The following is a 19,543-nucleotide window of genomic DNA, read 5'->3' as shown; positions in this document are numbered from 1 at the left end:
ACCAGGTGGCTCCGTTAGCCAGGTAGCTCTGTTAGCCAGGTGGCTCTGTTAGCTCTGTTAGCCAGGTAGCTCTGTTAGCCAGGTAGCTCTGTTAGCCAGGTGGCTCTGTTAGCTCTGTTAACCAGGTGGCTCCGTTAGTCAGGTAGCTCTGTTGGCCAAGTGCCTCCATTAGCCAGGTAGCTCTGTTATCTCTGTTAACCAAGTGGCTCTGTTAGCCAGGTAGCTCTGTTAGCTCTGTTAACCAGGTGGCTCCGTTAGCCAGGTAGCTCTGTTAGCCAGGTGGCTCTGTTAGCTCTGTTAGCTCTGTTAACCAGGTGGCTCTGTTAGCCAGGTAGCTCTGTTAGCTCTGTTAACCAGGTGGCTCCGTTAGCCAGGTAGCTCTGTTAGCCAGGTGGCTCTGTTAGCTCTGTTAGCCAGGTAGCTCCGTTAGCCAGGTAGCTCTGTTAACCAGGTGGCTCCGTTAGCCAGGTAGCTCTGTTAGCCAGGTAGCTCTGTTAGCTCTGTTAACCAGGTGGCTCTGTAAGCCAGGTAGCTCTGTTAGCTAAGTAACTCTGTTAGCCCTGTTAACCAGGTGGCTCCGTTAGTCAGGTAGCTCTATTAGCCAGGTAGCTCCGTTAGCCAGGTAGCTCTGTTAGATCTGTTAGCCAGGTATCTCCGTTAGCTTTGTTAGCCAGGTAGCTCCGTTAGCTCTGTTAGCCAGGTAGATCCGTTGGCTCTGTTATCCAGGTAGCCCTGTTAGCTCTGTTAGCCAGGTAGCTCCGTTAACCCTGTTAGCCAGGTAGCTCCGTTAGCTCTGTTAGCCAGGTAGGTCCGTTAGCTCTGTTAGCCAGGTAGCTCCGTTAGCTCTGTTAGCCAGGTAGGTCCGTTAGCTCTGTTAGCCAGGTAGCTCCATTAACCCTGTTAGCCAGGTAGCTCCGTTAGCTCTGTTAGCCAGGTAGATCCGTTAGCTCTGTTAGCCAGGTAGCTCCGTTAGCTCTGTTAGCCAGGTAGCTCCATTAGCTCTGTTAGTCAGGTAGCTCCGTTATCTCTGTTAACCAGGTAGAAGGATACAGGTGATGGCAGATAAAGGGCTAGTTAAAGTTAATCATGAACACATTTCAACTTTCCACTGTATGTTTCCTCTGCTAGAGATTTGGAAGCAGTGATATACCTTCAAAATGTGCCACCCTTGTAGGATAAAACTACCAGAAAATGGCTAAAAAGATGTGTGTGTGCGTGTGTGCATGTGTACATCCAGAAATATGTAAACAACACTCGGTGTGAGGCTGTAAAGAGACGTAATCACACCATTAACACCACTCTGGGTGAGAGGAGACATAATCACACTTTAAGTGCTGCATTCGATGCTGTTGACCATGATGTCCTTCTGGACAGACTGGAGAGGTGGGTTGGCCTCTGAATTGGTTAGGACCTATTTAACCGGTTGAACGTTTTTTGTCACCCTTGGTGAACATAACTCAGATAAAATACATATCACATGTGGTGTTCCACAAGATTCGATTTTCGGTCCGGTACTGTTCAGTTTATATATGTTACCCCTTGGCAGCGTTATCAGAATGCACAGGTAGCTCCGTTAGCTCTGTTAGCCTGGTATCTCCGTTAGCTCTGTTAGCCAGCTAGCTCCGTTAGCTCTGTTAGCCAGATTTTCACTGCTACGCAGACGATACACAACTTTACATTTCTGTGACACCAGAGGATTTTAGCTCCACGGATATATTATTAAACTGTATTAGTGATTTAAATAATTGGATGGCTCATAACTTCCTCCAGCTAAATGAAGACAAGACCGAGGTACTTATTGTTGGAGCCAAAGCACAGAGAGAGATTCTGGCCGCACATTTTAATTCACTGGCAATAAAGATAAAACACCAGGTAAAAAACCCAGGTGTTATTTTAGATTCTGAACAAAATGTCGAATCACACATCAGGAATGTGACCAAAACAGCTTTTTACCACCTGAGGAACATTGCCAAGGTGCGGCCGTTTATATCTCAGGCTGATACAGAGAGACTCATCCATGCTTTTATTACAAGCAGGCTTGACTACTGTAATGCTCTCCTGTCTGGTCTACCCAAGAAAGCCATTGGTCAACTATAAAACATACAGAATACTGCAGCAAAGGGTACTGACCAAGACCAGATGAAGAGCACACATTACGTTTTTAAGGTCTCTGCACTGGCTGCCTGTGAGTTTTATAATTAATTTAAAGATTCTTCTATTGGTTTTTAAATCAATCCACGATTGTGCACCCCAATACATGTCAGACATGCTTTTAAGTTATGTACCCAGTAGGTCCCTCAGGTCCTCTGGCACTGGCCTTTTAACTATCCCGAAGCCTAGGACCTGTGACGAGTACTGAGTATACGAAGAGGCAGGACGCAGACGCAGGAATTAACAAGGTCAAGGTTTACTAAACAATGACAAATAACAACGATAGCGTAAACGACACGAAGCTAAACAATCACACACAACATCATCCAGAACAGTCCAGGGCTAAATAGGGGTGGTGATGAGATGATGAGGTGCAGGTGCGCTGGAGGTGATTAGGGTGCGTTGTGTTTCCATTCCGGTGTTGCCGAGGTGGTGCGCTCAGACCGGTGGCTCAGTAGACCGGCGAATCAGAGCGCCGGAGGGGAGCAACGGGAGGAGACGTGACAGGACCAAGAGGCATGGAGAGGCAGCCTTTAGTTACTATGCACCCAGCCTGTGGAATAGCCTGCCAGAGAACCTGAGGGGGGCTGAAACTGTGGACACATTTAAGAGATCTTTTAAGGGATCTTAAATCTTAAAACACATATTTTTAGCTTTGCTTTTCCTTAAGGTGCTTTTTAGTTGTTCAAATTGTCATTCTTTTGTTTTGTATCTTATGTTTGTTGTGTAGTAAATATTTCAGCTTTTATTTTCATTGTTTTTTATTTGTGTTTCCCTGTAAAGCACATTGCGTTGCATTCCATGTCTGAAATAAATCAAGCTTGATTTGATTTGATTTGACCATTAATAACACTCTGAGGATGTAAGGAGACATAACTAGGGAGGAGTGAAAACCCGCAGACACTTCGCCCTCCGTGGAATGAGTTTGACACCTACTCTTGTCCCATCTTGTTGTATCAGTCACCTAATTCACAGCCTTTCACCCAGAGTGGTGTTAATGGTGTGATTATGTCTGTTCCCTCTGACCCAGAGTGGTGTTAATGGTGTGATTATGTCTGTTCCCTCTGACCCAGAGTGGTGTTAATGGTGTGATTATGTATGTTCCTCTGACCCAGAGTGGTGTTAATGGTGTGATTATGTCTGTTCCCTCTGACCCAGAGTGGTGTTAATGGTGTGATTATGTCTGTTCCTCTGACCCAGAGTGGTGTTAATGGTGTGATTATGTCTGTTCCCTCTGACCCAGAGTGGTGTTAATGGTGTGATTATGTCTGTTCCCTCTGACCCAGAGTGGTGTTAATGGTGTGATTATGTCTGTTCCCTCTGACCCAGAGTGGTGTTAATGGTGTGATTATGTCTGTTCCCTCTGACCCAGAGTGGTGTTAATGGTGTGATTATGTCTGTTCCTCTGACCCAGAGTGGTGTTAATGGTGTGATTATGTCTGTTCCCTCTGACCCAGAGTGGTGTTAATGGTGTGATTATGTCTGTTTCCTCTGACCCAGAGTGGTGTTAATGGTGTGATTATGTCTGTTCCCTCTGACCCAGAGTGGTGTTAATGGTGTGATTATGTCTGTTCCCTCTGACCCAGAGTGGTGTTAATGGTGTGATTATGTCTGTTCCCTCTGACCCAGAGTGGTGTTAATGGTGTGATTATGTCTGTTTCCTCTGACCCAGAGTGGTGTTAATGGTGTGATTATGTCTGTTCCCTCTGACCCAGAGTGGTGTTAATGGTGTGATTATGTCTGTTCCTCTGACCCAGAGTGGTGTTAATGGTGTGATTATGTCTGTTCCTCTGACCCAGAGTGGTGTTAATGGTGTGATTATGTCTGTTCCCTCTGACCCAGAGTGGTGTTAATGGTGTGATTATGTATGTTCCCTCTGACCCAGAATGGTGTTAATGGTGTGATTATGTCTGTTCCCTCTGACCCAGAGTGGTGTTAATGGTGTGATTATGTCTGTTCCCTCTGACCCAGAGTGGTGTTAATGGTGTGATTATGTCTGTTCCCTCTGACCCAGAGTGGTGTTAATGGTGTGATTATGTCTGTTCCCTCTGACCCAGAGTGGTGTTAATGGTGTGATTATGTCTGTTCCCTCTGACCCAGAGTGGTGTTAATGGTGTGATTATGTCTGTTCCCTCTGACCCAGAGTGGTGTTAATGGTGTGATTATGTCTGTTCCCTCTGACCCAGAGTGGTGTTAATGGTGTGATTATGTCTGTTCCCTCTGACCCAGAGTGGTGTTAATGGTGTGATTATGTCTGTTCCCTCTGACCCAGAGTGGTGTTAATGGTGTGATTATGTCTGTTCCCTCTGACCCGGAGTGGTGTTAATGGTGTGATTATGTCTGTTTCCTCTGACCCAGAGTGGTGTTAATGGTGTGATTATGTCTGTTCCCTCTGACCCAGAGTGGTGTTAATGGTGTGATTATGTCTGTTCCCTCTCACCCAGAGTGGTGTTAATGGTGTGATTATGTCTGTTCCTCTGACCCAGAGTGGTGTTAATGGTGTGATTATGTCTGTTCCCTCTGACCCAGAGTGGTGTTAATGGTGTGATTATGTCTGTTCCTCTGACCCAGAGTGGTGTTAATGGTGTGATTATGTCTGTTCCCTCTGACCCAGAGTGGTGTTAATGGTGTGATTATGTCTGTTTCCTCTGACCCAGAGTGGTGTTAATGGTGTGATTATGTCTGTTCCCTCTGACCCAGAGTGGTGTTAATGGTGTGATTATGTCTGTTCCCTCTGACCCAGAGTGGTGTTAATGGTGTGATTATGTCTGTTCCCTCTGACCCAGAGTGGTGTTAATGGTGTGATTATGTCTGTTCCCTCTGACCCAGAGTGGTGTTAATGGTGTGATTATGTCTGTTCCTCTGACCCAGAGTGGTGTTAATGGTGTGATTATGTCTGTTCCTCTGACCCAGAGTGGTGTTAATGGTGTGATTATGTCTGTTCCCTCTGACCCAGAGTGGTGTTAATGGTGTGATTATGTCTGTTTCCTCTGACCCAGAGTGGTGTTAATGGTGTGATTATGTCTGTTTCCTCTGACCCAGAGTGGTGTTAATGGTGTGATTATGTCTGTTCCCTCTGACCCAGAGTGGTGTTAATGGTGTGATTATGTCTGTTCCCTCTGACCCAGAGTGGTGTTAATGGTGTGATTATGTCTGTTTCCTCTGACCCAGAGTGGTGTTAATGGTGTGATTATGTCTGTTCCCTCTGACCCAGAGTGGTGTTAATGGTGTGATTATGTCTGTTCCCTCTGACCCAGAGTGGTGTTAATGGTGTGATTATGTCTGTTCCCTCTGACCCAGAGTGGTGTTAATGGTGTGATTATGTCTGTTCCTCTGACCCAGAGTGGTGTTAATGGTGTGATTATGTCTGTTCCTCTGACCCAGAGTGGTGTTAATGGTGTGATTATGTCTGTTCCCTCTGACCCAGAGTGGTGTTAATGGTGTGATTATGTATGTTCCCTCTGACCCAGAATGGTGTTAATGGTGTGATTATGTCTGTTCCCTCTGACCCAGAGTGGTGTTAATGGTGTGATTATGTCTGTTCCCTCTGACCCAGAGTGGTGTTAATGGTGTGATTATGTCTGTTCCCTCTGACCCAGAGTGGTGTTAATGGTGTGATTATGTCTGTTCCCTCTGACCCAGAGTGGTGTTAATGGTGTGATTATGTCTGTTCCCTCTGACCCAGAGTGGTGTTAATGGTGTGATTATGTCTGTTCCCTCTGACCCAGAGTGGTGTTAATGGTGTGATTATGTCTGTTCCCTCTGACCCAGAGTGGTGTTAATGGTGTGATTATGTCTGTTCCCTCTGACCCAGAGTGGTGTTAATGGTGTGATTATGTCTGTTCCCTCTGACCCGGAGTGGTGTTAATGGTGTGATTATGTCTGTTCCCTCTGACCCGGAGTGGTGTTAATGGTGTGATTATGTCTGTTTCCTCTGACCCAGAGTGGTGTTAATGGTGTGATTATGTCTGTTCCCTCTGACCCAGAGTGGTGTTAATGGTGTGATTATGTCTGTTCCCTCTCACCCAGAGTGGTGTTAATGGTGTGATTATGTCTGTTCCTCTGACCCAGAGTGGTGTTAATGGTGTGATTATGTCTGTTCCCTCTGACCCAGAGTGGTGTTAATGGTGTGATTATGTCTGTTCCTCTGACCCAGAGTGGTGTTAATGGTGTGATTATGTCTGTTTCCTCTGACCCAGAGTGGTGTTAATGGTGTGATTATGTCTGTTTCCTCTGACCCAGAGTGGTGTTAATGGTGTGATTATGTCTGTTCCCTCTGACCCAGAGTGGTGTTAATGGTGTGATTATGTCTGTTCCCTCTGACCCAGAGTGGTGTTAATGGTGTGATTATGTCTGTTCCCTCTGACCCAGAGTGGTGTTAATGGTGTGATTATGTCTGTTCCCTCTGACCCAGAGTGGTGTTAATGGTGTGATTATGTCTGTTCCCTCTGACCCAGAGTGGTGTTAATGTGTGATTATGTCTGTTCCCTCTGACCCAGAGTGGTGTTAATGGTGTGATTATGTCTGTTCCCTCTGACCCAGAGTGGTGTTAATGGTGTGATTATGTCTGTTCCCTCTGACCCAGAGTGGTGTTAATGGTGTGATTATGTCTGTTCCCTCTGACCCAGAGTGGTGTTAATGGTGTGATTATGTCTGTTCCCTCTGACCCAGAGTGGTGTTAATGGTGTGATTATGTCTGTTCCCTCTGACCCAGAGTGGTGTTAATGGTGTGATTATGTCTGTTCCCTCTGACCCAGAGTGGTGTTAATGGTGTGATTATGCCTGTTCCCTCTGACCCAGAGTGGTATTAATGGTGTGATTATGTCTGTTCCCTCTGACCCAGAGTGGTGTTAATGGTGTGATTATGTCTGTTCCCTCTGACCCAGAGTGGTGTTAATGGTGTGATTATGTCTGTTCCTCTGACCCAGAGTGGTGTTAATGGTGTGATTATGTCTGTTCCTCTGACCCAGAGTGGTGTTAATGGTGTGATTATGTCTGTTCCCTCTGACCCCGAGTGGTGTTAATGGTGTGATTATGTCTGTTCCCTCTGACCCAGAGTGGTGTTAATGGTGTGATTATGTCTGTTCCCTCTGACCCAGAGTGGTGTTAATGGTGTGATTATGTCTGTTCCTCTGACCCAGAGTGGTGTTAATGGTGTGATTATGTCTGTTCCTCTGACCCAGAGTGGTGTTAATGGTGTGATTATGTCTGTTCCTCTGACCCAGAGTGGTGTTAATGGTGTGATTATGTCTGTTCCCTCTCACCCAGAGTGGTGTTAATGGTGTGATTATGTCTGTTCCCTCTGACCCAGAGTGGTGTTAATGGTGTGATTATGTCTGTTCCCTCTGACCCAGAGTGGTGTTAATGGTGTGATTATGTCTGTTCCCTCTGACCCAGAGTGGTGTTAATGGTGTGATTATGTCTGTTCCCTCTGACCCAGAGTGGTGTTAATGGTGTGATTATGTCTGTTCCCTCTGACCCAGAGTGGTGTTAATGGTGTGATTATGTCTGTTCCCTCTGACCCAGAGTGGTGTTAATGGTGTGATTATGTCTGTTCCCTCTGACCCAGAGTGGTGTTAATGGTGTGATTATGTCTGTTCCCTCTGACCCAGAGTGGTGTTAATGGTGTGTTTATGTCTGTTCCCTCTGACCCAGAGTGGTGTTAATGGTGTGATTATGTCTGTTCCCTCTGACCCAGAGTGGTGTTAATGGTGTGATTATGTCTGTTCTCTCTGACCCAGAGTGGTGTTAATGGTGTGATTATGTCTGTTCCCTCTGACCCAGAGTGGTGTTAATGGTGTGATTATGTCTGTTCCCTCTGACCCAGAGTGGTGTTAATGGTGTCATTATGTCTGTTCCCTCTGACCCAGAGTGGTGTTAATGGTGTCATTATGTCTGTTCCCTCTGACCCAGAGTGGTGTTAATGGTGTCATTATGTCTGTTCCCTCTGACCCAGAGTGGTGTTAATGGTGTGATTATGTCTGTTCCCTCTGACCCAGAGTGGTGTTAATGGTGTGATTATGTCTGTTCCCTCTGACCCAGAGTGGTGTTAATGGTGTGATTATGTCTGTTCCCTCTGACCCAGAGTGTGTTAATGGTGTGATTATGTCTGTTCCCTCTGACCCAGAGTGGTGTTAATGGTGTGATTATGTCTGTTCCCTCTGACCCAGAGTGGTGTTAATGGTGTGATTATGTATGTTCCCGCTGACCCAGAGTGGTGTTAATGGTGTGATTATGTCTGTTCCCTCTGACCCAGAGTGGTGATAATGGTGTGATTATGTCTGTTCCCTCTGACCCAGAGTGGTGTTAATGGTGTGATTATGTCTGTTCCCTCTGACCCAGAGTGGTGTTAATGGTGTGATTATGTCTGTTCCCTCTGACCCAGAGTGGTGTTAATGGTGTGATTATGTCTGTTCCCTCTGACCCAGAGTGGTGTTAATGGTGTGATTATGTCTGTTCCCTCTGACCCAGAGTGGTGTTAATGGTGTGATTATGTCTGTTCCCTCTGACCCAGAGTGGTGTTAATGGTGTGATTATGCCTGTTCCCTCTGACCCAGAGTGGTATTAATGGTGTGATTATGTCTGTTCCCTCTGACCCAGAGTGGTGTTAATGGTGTGATTATGTCTGTTCCCTCTGACCCAGAGTGGTGTTAATGGTGTGATTATGTCTGTTCCTCTGACCCAGAGTGGTGTTAATGGTGTGATTATGTCTGTTCCTCTGACCCAGAGTGGTGTTAATGGTGTGATTATGTCTGTTCCCTCTGACCCCGAGTGGTGTTAATGGTGTGATTATGTCTGTTCCCTCTGACCCAGAGTGGTGTTAATGGTGTGATTATGTCTGTTCCCTCTGACCCAGAGTGGTGTTAATGGTGTGATTATGTCTGTTCCTCTGACCCAGAGTGGTGTTAATGGTGTGATTATGTCTGTTCCTCTGACCCAGAGTGGTGTTAATGGTGTGATTATGTCTGTTCCTCTGACCCAGAGTGGTGTTAATGGTGTGATTATGTCTGTTCCCTCTCACCCAGAGTGGTGTTAATGGTGTGATTATGTCTGTTCCCTCTGACCCAGAGTGGTGTTAATGTGTGATTATGTCTGTTCCCTCTGACCCAGAGTGGTGTTAATGGTGTGATTATGTCTGTTCCCTCTGACCCAGAGTGGTGTTAATGGTGTGATTATGTCTGTTCCCTCTGACCCAGAGTGGTGTTAATGGTGTGATTATGTCTGTTCCCTCTGACCCAGAGTGGTGTTAATGGTGTGATTATGTCTGTTCCCTCTGACCCAGAGTGGTGTTAATGGTGTGATTATGTCTGTTCCCTCTGACCCAGAGTGGTGTTAATGGTGTGATTATGTCTGTTCCCTCTGACCCAGAGTGGTGTTAATGGTGTGATTATGTCTGTTCCCTCTGACCCAGAGTGGTGTTAATGGTGTGATTATGTCTGTTCCCTCTGACCCAGAGTGGTGTTAATGGTGTGATTATGTCTGTTCCCTCTGACCCAGAGTGGTGTTAATGGTGTGATTATGTCTGTTCCCTCTGACCCAGAGTGGTGTTAATGGTGTGATTATGTCTGTTCCCTCTGACCCAGAGTGGTGTTAATGGTGTGATTATGTCTGTTCTCTCTGACCCAGAGTGGTGTTAATGGTGTGATTATGTCTGTTCCCTCTGACCCAGAGTGGTGTTAATGGTGTGATTATGTCTGTTCCCTCTGACCCAGAGTGGTGTTAATGGTGTGATTATGTCTGTTCCCTCTGACCCAGAGTGGTGTTAATGGTGTGATTATGTCTGTTCCCTCTGACCCAGAGTGGTGTTAATGGTGTGATTATGTCTGTTCCCTCTGACCCAGAGTGGTGTTAATGGTGTGATTATGTCTGTTCCCTCTGACCCAGAGTGGTGTTAATGGTGTGATTATGTCTGTTCCCTCTGACCCAGAGTGGTGTTAATGGTGTGATTATGTCTGTTCCCTCTGACCCAGAGTGGTGTTAATGGTGTGATTATGTCTGTTCCCTCTGACCCAGAGTGGTGTTAATGGTGTGATTATGTATGTTCCCGCTGACCCAGAGTGGTGTTAATGGTGTGATTATGTCTGTTCCCTCTGACCCAGAGTGGTGATAATGGTGTGATTATGTCTGTTTCCTCTGACCCAGAGTGGTGTTAATGGTGTGATTATGTCTGTTCCCTCTGACCCAGAGTGGTGATAATGGTGTGATTATGTCTGTTCCCTCTGACCCAGAGTGGTGTTAATGGTGTGATTATGTCTGTTCCCTCTGACCCAGAGTGGTGTTAATGGTGTGATTATGTCTGTTCCCTCTGACCCAGAGTGGTGTTAATGCTGTGATTATGTCTGTTCCTCTGACCCAGAGTGGTGTTAATGGTGTGATTATGTCTGTTCCCTCTGACCCAGAGTGGTGTTAATGGTGTGATTATGTCTGTTCCCTCTGACCCAGAGTGGTGTTAATGGTGTGATTATGTCTGTTCCCTCTGACCCAGAGTGGTGTTAATGGTGTGATTATGTCTGTTCCCTCTGACCCAGAGTGGTGTTAATGGTGTGATTATGTCTGTTCCCTCTGACCCAGAGTGGTGTTAATGGTGTGATTATGTCTGTTCCCTCTGACCCAGAGTGGTGTTAATGGTGTGATTATGTCTGTTCCCTCTGACCCAGAGTGGTGTTAATGGTGTGATTATGTCTGTTTCCTCTGACCCAGAGTGGTGTTAATGGTGTGATTATGTCTGTTCCCTCTGACCCAGAGTGGTGTTAATGGTGTGATTATGTCTGTTCCCTCTGACCCAGAGTGGTGTTAATGGTGTGATTATGTCTGTTCCCTCTGACCCAGAGTGGTGTTAATGGTGTGATTATGTCTGTTCCCTCTGACCCAGAGTGGTGTTAATGGTGTGATTATGTCTGTTCCCTCTGACCCAGAGTGGTGTTAATGGTGTGATTATGTCTGTTCCCTCTGACCCAGAGTGGTGTTAATGGTGTGATTATGTCTGTTCCCTCTGACCCAGAGTGGTGTTAATGGTGTGATTATGTCTGTTCCCTCTGACCCAGAGTGGTGTTAATGGTGTGATTATGTCTGTTCCCTCTGACCCAGAGTGGTGTTAATGGTGTGATTATGTCTGTTCCCTCTGACCCAGAGTGGTGTTAATGGTGTGATTATGCCTGTTCCCTCTGACCCAGAGTGGTATTAATGGTGTGATTATGTCTGTTCCCTCTGACCCAGAGTGGTGTTAATGGTGTGATTATGTCTGTTCCCTCTGACCCAGAGTGGTGTTAATGGTGTGATTATGTCTGTTCCTCTGACCCAGAGTGGTGTTAATGGTGTGATTATGTCTGTTCCTCTGACCCAGAGTGGTGTTAATGGTGTGATTATGTCTGTTCCCTCTGACCCCGAGTGGTGTTAATGGTGTGATTATGTCTGTTCCCTCTGACCCAGAGTGGTGTTAATGGTGTGATTATGTCTGTTCCCTCTGACCCAGAGTGGTGTTAATGGTGTGATTATGTCTGTTCCTCTGACCCAGAGTGGTGTTAATGGTGTGATTATGTCTGTTCCTCTGACCCAGAGTGGTGTTAATGGTGTGATTATGTCTGTTCCTCTGACCCAGAGTGGTGTTAATGGTGTGATTATGTCTGTTCCCTCTCACCCAGAGTGGTGTTAATGGTGTGATTATGTCTGTTCCCTCTGACCCAGAGTGGTGTTAATGGTGTGATTATGTCTGTTCCCTCTGACCCAGAGTGGTGTTAATGGTGTGATTATGTCTGTTCCCTCTGACCCAGAGTGGTGTTAATGGTGTGATTATGTCTGTTCCCTCTGACCCAGAGTGGTGTTAATGGTGTGATTATGTCTGTTCCCTCTGACCCAGAGTGGTGTTAATGGTGTGATTATGTCTGTTCCCTCTGACCCAGAGTGGTGTTAATGGTGTGATTATGTCTGTTCCCTCTGACCCAGAGTGGTGTTAATGGTGTGATTATGTCTGTTCCCTCTGACCCAGAGTTGTGTTAATGGTGTGATTATGTCTGTTCCCTCTGACCCAGAGTGGTGTTAATGGTGTGATTATGTCTGTTCCCTCTGACCCAGAGTGGTGTTAATGGTGTGATTATGTCTGTTCCCTCTGACCCAGAGTGGTGTTAATGGTGTGATTATGTCTGTTCCCTCTGACCCAGAGTGGTGTTAATGGTGTGATTATGTCTGTTCCCTCTGACCCAGAGTGGTGTTAATGGTGTGATTATGTCTGTTCCCTCTGACCCAGAGTGGTGTTAATGGTGTGATTATGTCTGTTCCCTCTGACCCAGAGTGGTGTTAATGGTGTGATTATGTCTGTTCTCTCTGACCCAGAGTGGTGTTAATGGTGTGATTATGTCTGTTCCCTCTGACCCAGAGTGGTGTTAATGGTGTGATTATGTCTGTTCCCTCTGACCCAGAGTGGTGTTAATGGTGTGATTATGTCTGTTCCCTCTGACCCAGAGTGGTGTTAATGGTGTCATTATGTCTGTTCCCTCTGACCCAGAGTGGTGTTAATGGTGTCATTATGTCTGTTCCCTCTGACCCAGAGTGGTGTTAATGGTGTGATTATGTCTGTTCCCTCTGACCCAGAGTGGTGTTAATGGTGTGATTATGTCTGTTCCCTCTGACCCAGAGTGGTGTTAATGGTGTGATTATGTCTGTTCCCTCTGACCCAGAGTGGTGTTAATGGTGTGATTATGTCTGTTCCCTCTGACCCAGAGTGGTGTTAATGGTGTGATTATGTCTGTTCCCTCTGACCCAGAGTGGTGTTAATGGTGTGATTATGTATGTTCCCGCTGACCCAGAGTGGTGTTAATGGTGTGATTATGTCTGTTCCCTCTGACCCAGAGTGGTGATAATGGTGTGATTATGTCTGTTTCCTCTGACCCAGAGTGGTGTTAATGGTGTGATTATGTCTGTTCCCTCTGACCCAGAGTGGTGATAATGGTGTGATTATGTCTGTTCCCTCTGACCCAGAGTGGTGTTAATGGTGTGATTATGTCTGTTCCCTCTGACCCAGAGTGGTGTTAATGGTGTGATTATGTCTGTTCCCTCTGACCCAGAGTGGTGTTAATGCTGTGATTATGTCTGTTCCTCTGACCCAGAGTGGTGTTAATGGTGTGATTATGTCTGTTCCCTCTGACCCAGAGTGGTGTTAATGGTGTGATTATGTCTGTTCCCTCTGACCCAGAGTGGTGTTAATGGTGTGATTATGTCTGTTCCCTCTGACCCAGAGTGGTGTTAATGGTGTCATTATGTCTGTTCCCTCTGACCCAGAGTGGTGTTAATGGTGTGATTATGTCTGTTCCCTCTGACCCAGAGTGGTGTTAATGGTGTGATTATGTCTGTTCCCTCTGACCCAGAGTGGTGTTAATGGTGTGATTATGTCTGTTCCCTCTGACCCAGAGTGGTGTTAATGGTGTGATTATGTCTGTTCCCTCTGACCCAGAGTGGTGTTAATGGTGTGATTATGTCTGTTCCCTCTGACCCAGAGTGGTGTTAATGGTGTGATTATGTCTGTTCCCTCTGACCCAGAGTGGTGTTAATGGTGTGATTATGTCTGTTCCTCTGACCCAGAGTGGTGTTAATGGTGTGATTATGTCTGTTCCCTCTGACCCAGAGTGGTGTTAATGGTGTGATTATGTCTGTTCCCTCTGACCCAGAGTGGTGTTAATGGTGTGATTATGTCTGTTCCCTCTGACCCAGAGTGGTGTTAATGGTGTGATTATGTCTGTTCCCTCTGACCCAGAGTGGTGTTAATGGTGTGATTATGTCTGTTCCCTCTGACCCAGAGTGGTGTTAACCCCTCTATGTCTAAGCCCTTAGATCACAATATCTACTAAACTAACATATGGAATTGTTTTAAGATGGTCATAAAATAGATCATTTAGCCATTTGATTTTAATGGATCGTTTACCCCATAGAAACACATTGAATAACACATTTGTACATGGCAAAACACAGTCAAAAAATGAATCATAAGGAACAAAGGTTTTGTAGTGTCTGAGAGATATAAGAAAACTCAGATTGGTCACGTTATTAATGGCACTTTAGATGACTCCCCTCGAGCTTGTGTGTTATACAACAGAACAACAGACACTTTCGTGAGTCTTCCCCTTCGATATGGTGCCATATTAGTTTGTATCTCCAATGGTTTGGTCTGGACAGTTGCTTTTGTGAGAAGACCTCTTGGAAATTGGGACTTCAGAGGACTGCCGTAAAGCTTGTGGATGTCCTAGAGCCAAACGACACTGTCCTGTTTGTGAGAGTCTCATCTTTCGATGGTGGTCATTTATTCGTTTCTAGCTCAAACAGTTCAGGTTTTACAGACAATTTCGTGATGATTTTCTTGTCCGGATCCTCTCATGTGTAGAAGAAGACTGCTTTTACAAGCCCCATGTTATGGAATAGGCGCAAACTTTAAATCGACGGAAAGAGGGGATTGAGCTGAAGCCATGGCAACAAGAAACGCTAAATCTCTAGTATAAAACACACAGCGAGCTATTCAATATTCTAAATGATGTCACCTTTTTTAGAGACGTGATAATAATGTCCTGGGCTTTAATAATAAACCATCACGATACATGAAGAATAACTTCCTCAGGTCCCAGTCATATTGCCAATAAAAGCAGAAATCCATTTGAAATAAACTTTGTTGAGTTAAGCAGGACATTATTAAAAAGGTAATAGAGTTGGCAGGGGCAGGAGGTAGTGGCCATGGGGCTCTGCTCAAAAGTAGTGCACTAAATAGGGAATAGGGTGCCATTTGGAGGGAATAGGGTGCCATTTGGAGGGAATAGGGTGCCATTTGGGATGCACATTAAATGATGTTGCTGTTTCCAGTAGTTCCAGTGAAAGACATGATAGAGTTGTAATTACAGGATATGATATGCAGCTTGTATCTGAAAAGAGGACAGGAAGTGAGGAGACAGGTGAGAGACGTGGAAAGTCTCCAAACATCTTTCTAAAGAAAGGAAGGTGGTTTGGGAAAGAACAATAGGTCTTAGATACAGAGATTATAGATATAGATTATAGTTATAGAGCTTTATTCAGCGATGCTTTCTAATGCAGGGTGTTGGGGGTTAGTACAATTTTACCCTCCTCTCCTTCTCCTCTATCTCTCCTCTCCTTTACCCTCTCCTTCTCCTCTATCTCTCCTCTCCTTTACCCCCTCTCCTCTCCTCTATCTCTCCTCTCCTTTACCCTCTCCTTCTCCTCTATCTCTCCTCTCCTTTACCCCCTCTCCTTCTCCTCTATCTCTCCTCTCCTTTACCCTCCTCTCCTTCTCCTCTATCTCTCCTCTCCTTTACCCTCCTCTCCTTCTCCTCTATCTCTCCTCTCCTTTACCCTCTCCTTCTCCTCTATCTCTCCTCTCCTTTACCCTCCTCTCCTCTATCTCTCCTCTCCTTTACCCTCCTCTCCTTCTCCTCTATCTCTCCTCTCATTTACCCTCCTCTCCTTCTCCTCTATCTCTCCTCTCCTTTACCCTCTCCTTCTCATCTATCTCTCCTCTCCTTTACCCTCCTCTCCTCTATCTCTCCTCTCCTCTCCTTTACCCTCCATCTCTCCTCTCCTTTACCCTTTCCTTCTCCTCTATCTCTCCTCTCCTTTACCCTCTCCTTCTCCTATCTCTCCTCTCCTCTCCTCTCCTCTCCTCTCCTCTCCTCTCCTCTCCGAGGGTTACACTGCTCTTTAACTTCTGTTTGTGTTTCATTATCAGGAGCACGAGGAAACATTCAGACATGTTTAGACAGGACAATCAACCATCAGCGTGCAAACACTGACTTCACTGCATCACACTAACTTCACTGCACCACACTAACTTCACTGCACCACACTAACTTCACTGCTTCACACTGACTTCACTGCTTCACACTGACTTCACACTAACTTCACTGCTTCACACTGACTTCACTGCTTCACACCATCTTCACTGCACCACACTGACTTCACTGCTACACTCTTAGAAAAAAGATGCTATCTAGAACCCAAAATAGTTTTCGGCTGACCCCATAGGAGAACCCTTTTAGGTTCCATGTAGAACCCTTTCTACCTAGAACCTAAAAGGGTTCTACCTGGAACCTAAAAGGGTTCTACCTGGAACCTAAAAGGGTTCTACCTGGAACCAAAAAGGGTTCTACCTGGAACCAAAAAGGGTTCTCCTATGGGGACTGCCGAAGAACCCTTCTGGAACCCTTTATGTAAGTGTATTTATTTGTGTTTATTATGGATCCCCATTAGCTGCTGCCTCTTCCTGGGGTCCAGCAACATTAAGGCTGTATAACCGGAGGAGATTACTCAACGTGTTCTGACTCTCTCATAACAGTGGTCCCTTCTGAGAGTTCCCTCACCTGATGGTCAGCGGACAGTCACTCCACTTAGAGGTAGGCCTTGGCTATGCCACTTCCATGACTGCTTTTTCAGAACCCCTGACTATTCCGTACTACGGTCTCTGATTGAAGATTATTTCAATCTAATCATAATGGCATCATTAAAGGATAAGGAGCTCTGTGTGGGAGAGTTGGCTAGCGTAGCTCTGTGTGGGAGAGTTGGCTAGCGTATCTATCTGGTGCTTCTGCCAGTCAGATCAACCCTTTCCTCTCAGTTTTCTTTTGGCTGATGGAGATAAAGGGAGAGATGTAGGCATCCTTTAATGTGAGTGCTAGATAAGGGAATGTGTTGTCATTAATACAACAGAGCAGTAGCTTCAGTGTTTCCCCGCCAGACAGACAGAGAGGCCCCAGGCACTGGTGTGAAGATGGGGAGGGAGAGATACATGAGTGGCCTGTCCATCAGCCGAACAGAAAGACTGAGTGGCCTGTCCATCAGCCGAACAGAAAGACTGAGTGGCCTGTCCATCAGCCGAACAGAAAGACTGAGTGGCCTGTCCATCAGCCGAACAGAAAGACTGGGTGGCCTGTCCATCAGCCGAACAGAAAGACTGAGTGGCCTGTCCATCAGCCGAACAGAAAGACTGAGTGGCCTGTCCATCAGCCGAACAGAAAGACTGAGTGGCCTGTCCATCAGCCGAACAGAAAGACTGAGTGGCCTGTCTATCAGCCGAACAGAAAGACTGAGTGGCCTGTCCATCAGCCGAACAGAAAGACTGAGTGGCCTGTCCATCAGCCGAACAGAAAGACTGAGTGGCCTGTCCATCAGCCGAACAGAAAGACTGAGTGGCCTGTCCATCAGCCGAACAGAAAGACTGAGTGGCCTGTCCATCAGCCGAACAGAAAGACTGAGTGGCCTGTCCATCAGCCGAACAGAAAGACTGAGTGGCCTGTCCATCAGCCGAACAGAAAGACTGAGTGGCCTGTCCATCAGCCGAACAGAAAGACTGAGTGGCCTGTCCATCAGCCGAACAGAAAGACTGAGTGGCCTGTCCATCAGCCGAACAGAAAGCCTGAGTGGCCTGTCCATCAGCCGAACAGAAAGCCTGAGTGGCCTGTCCATCAGCCGAACAGAAAGACTGAGTGGCCTGTCCATCAGCCGAACAGAAAGACTGAGTGGCCTGTCCATCAGCCGAACAGAAAGACTGAGTGGCCTGTCCATCAGCCGAACAGAAAGACTGAGTGGCCTGTCCATCAGCCGAACAGAAAGACTGAGTGGCCTGTCCATCAGCCGAACAGAAAGACTGAGTGGCCTGTCCATCAGCCGAACAGAAAGACTGAGTGGCCTGTCCATCAGCCGAACAGAAAGACTGAGTGGCCTGTCCATCAGCCGAACAGAAAGACTGAGTGGCCTGTCCATCAGCCGAACAGAAAGACTGAGTGGCCTGTCCATCAGCCGAACAGAAAGACTGAGTGGCCTGTCCATCAGCCGAACAGAAAGACTGAGTGGCCTGTCCATCAGCCAAACAGAAAGAATCCAAAATGGCACCCTATGTAGTGCACTACTTTTGACCAGAGCCCTGTATAGGGGATAGGGTGCCATTTTGGACGCAGAAATAGACTGGGATCGAAAGAGAGGAGGAAGCATGGTTTGATCCTGGCCACTACGTCTGCCAAGCACAACAAGGTCTCATCAGCCCTGCCCCCAATCACCCAGCCAGCAGGTTAACAGGACAGAAGCTAAATCATTTTAACACATTGACGTTAATGTGGTCTATTTCTCCCCATCTTCAACATGACATCTGTTGCTCCTAAAACACCTCCTTTTCCAGACCACATGACCTGACCACAACTTCCAAATGGTCAGGAAACCTCTGGCCCCTACCCATGACCAACCAGAGCCATATATTTACAGCTGGGACATTGAGGTTTCTGCATTATGATGCATCTACATGACACTACATTCCATGGCAGCCTTGTTAGCTCCCCATGGATAATATTTCAATAGCAGTTCACATAATCTTCTGAATTTAAAACAATAACAATGTACAAAATTCTAAGTTCTCGTCATATGATTGAGTAAATGGAATGCTGAAAGGTGATAAGATGGCGTTCATTCTAGAAGTTAGCCCAACTCTCTAAATATTTAGTTCTGTCTATGCCCATCCGGTTCTACTACGAAACATCCAAACTCACACTACAACATCAGCACCAGAATCAAATGGGGTAGTTTCAGAGTTGTGCTGTGGGTGTCGTGTCTTGGCTTTTGGCTGTAGGGCCAGTCTGGGCAGGAGTGCTACCCGGCCCAGCGTTCTAATGAAGCGTAAAGACTGGCGTAAGGAGGCAGACACACTGACACCCTGCAATCAGACCATTACCTTGTCACTGGGTCAGGCCTTGCTGTCATTACCCAGTCACTGGGCCAGGCCCTGTTGGGCAGGAAAGGCAGGCCAAGAGGAGTCAGGAGTCAGTCCCAGTCGTTACCCTGTCACACAGGACAGGCCCAGCTGAATACTGCCCCTCCTACCTCAGAGAGCCAACTGGGCCTGTCCTGTGAGGTAGGAGGGGAAGTATTCAGCTGGGCCTGGCCTGTGAGGTAGGAGGGGGAAGTATTCAGCTGGGTCTGGCCTGTGAGGTAGGAGGGGAAGTATTCAGCTGGGTCTGGCCTGTGAGGTAGGAGGGGAAGTATTCAGCTGGGTCTGGCCTGTGAGGTAGGAGGGGAAGTATTCAGCTGGGCCTGTCCTGTGAGGTAGGAGGGGAAGTATTCAGCTGGGTCTGGCCTGTGAGGTAGGAGGGGAAGTATTCAGCTGGGTCTGGCCTGTGAGGTAGGAGGGGAAGTATTCAGCTGGGCCTGTCCTGTGAGGTAGGAGGGGAAGTATTCAGCTGGGCCTGTCCTGTGAGGTAGGAGGGGAAGTATTCAGCTGGGCCTGTCCTGTGAGGTAGGAGGGGAAGTATTCAGCTGGGCCTGTCCTGTGAGGTAGGAGGGGAAGTATTCAGCTGGGCCTGTCCTGTGAGGTAGGAGGGGAAGTATTCAGCTGGGCCTGTCCTGTGAGGTAGGAGGGGAA

The sequence above is a fragment of the Coregonus lavaretus genome (genome assembly GCF_964263955.1).
Source record: "Coregonus lavaretus genome assembly, chromosome: 5".
NCBI classification, from domain to species: domain Eukaryota; kingdom Metazoa; phylum Chordata; class Actinopteri; order Salmoniformes; family Salmonidae; genus Coregonus; species Coregonus lavaretus.
Note: the sequence above shows the minus strand (reverse complement) of the source record.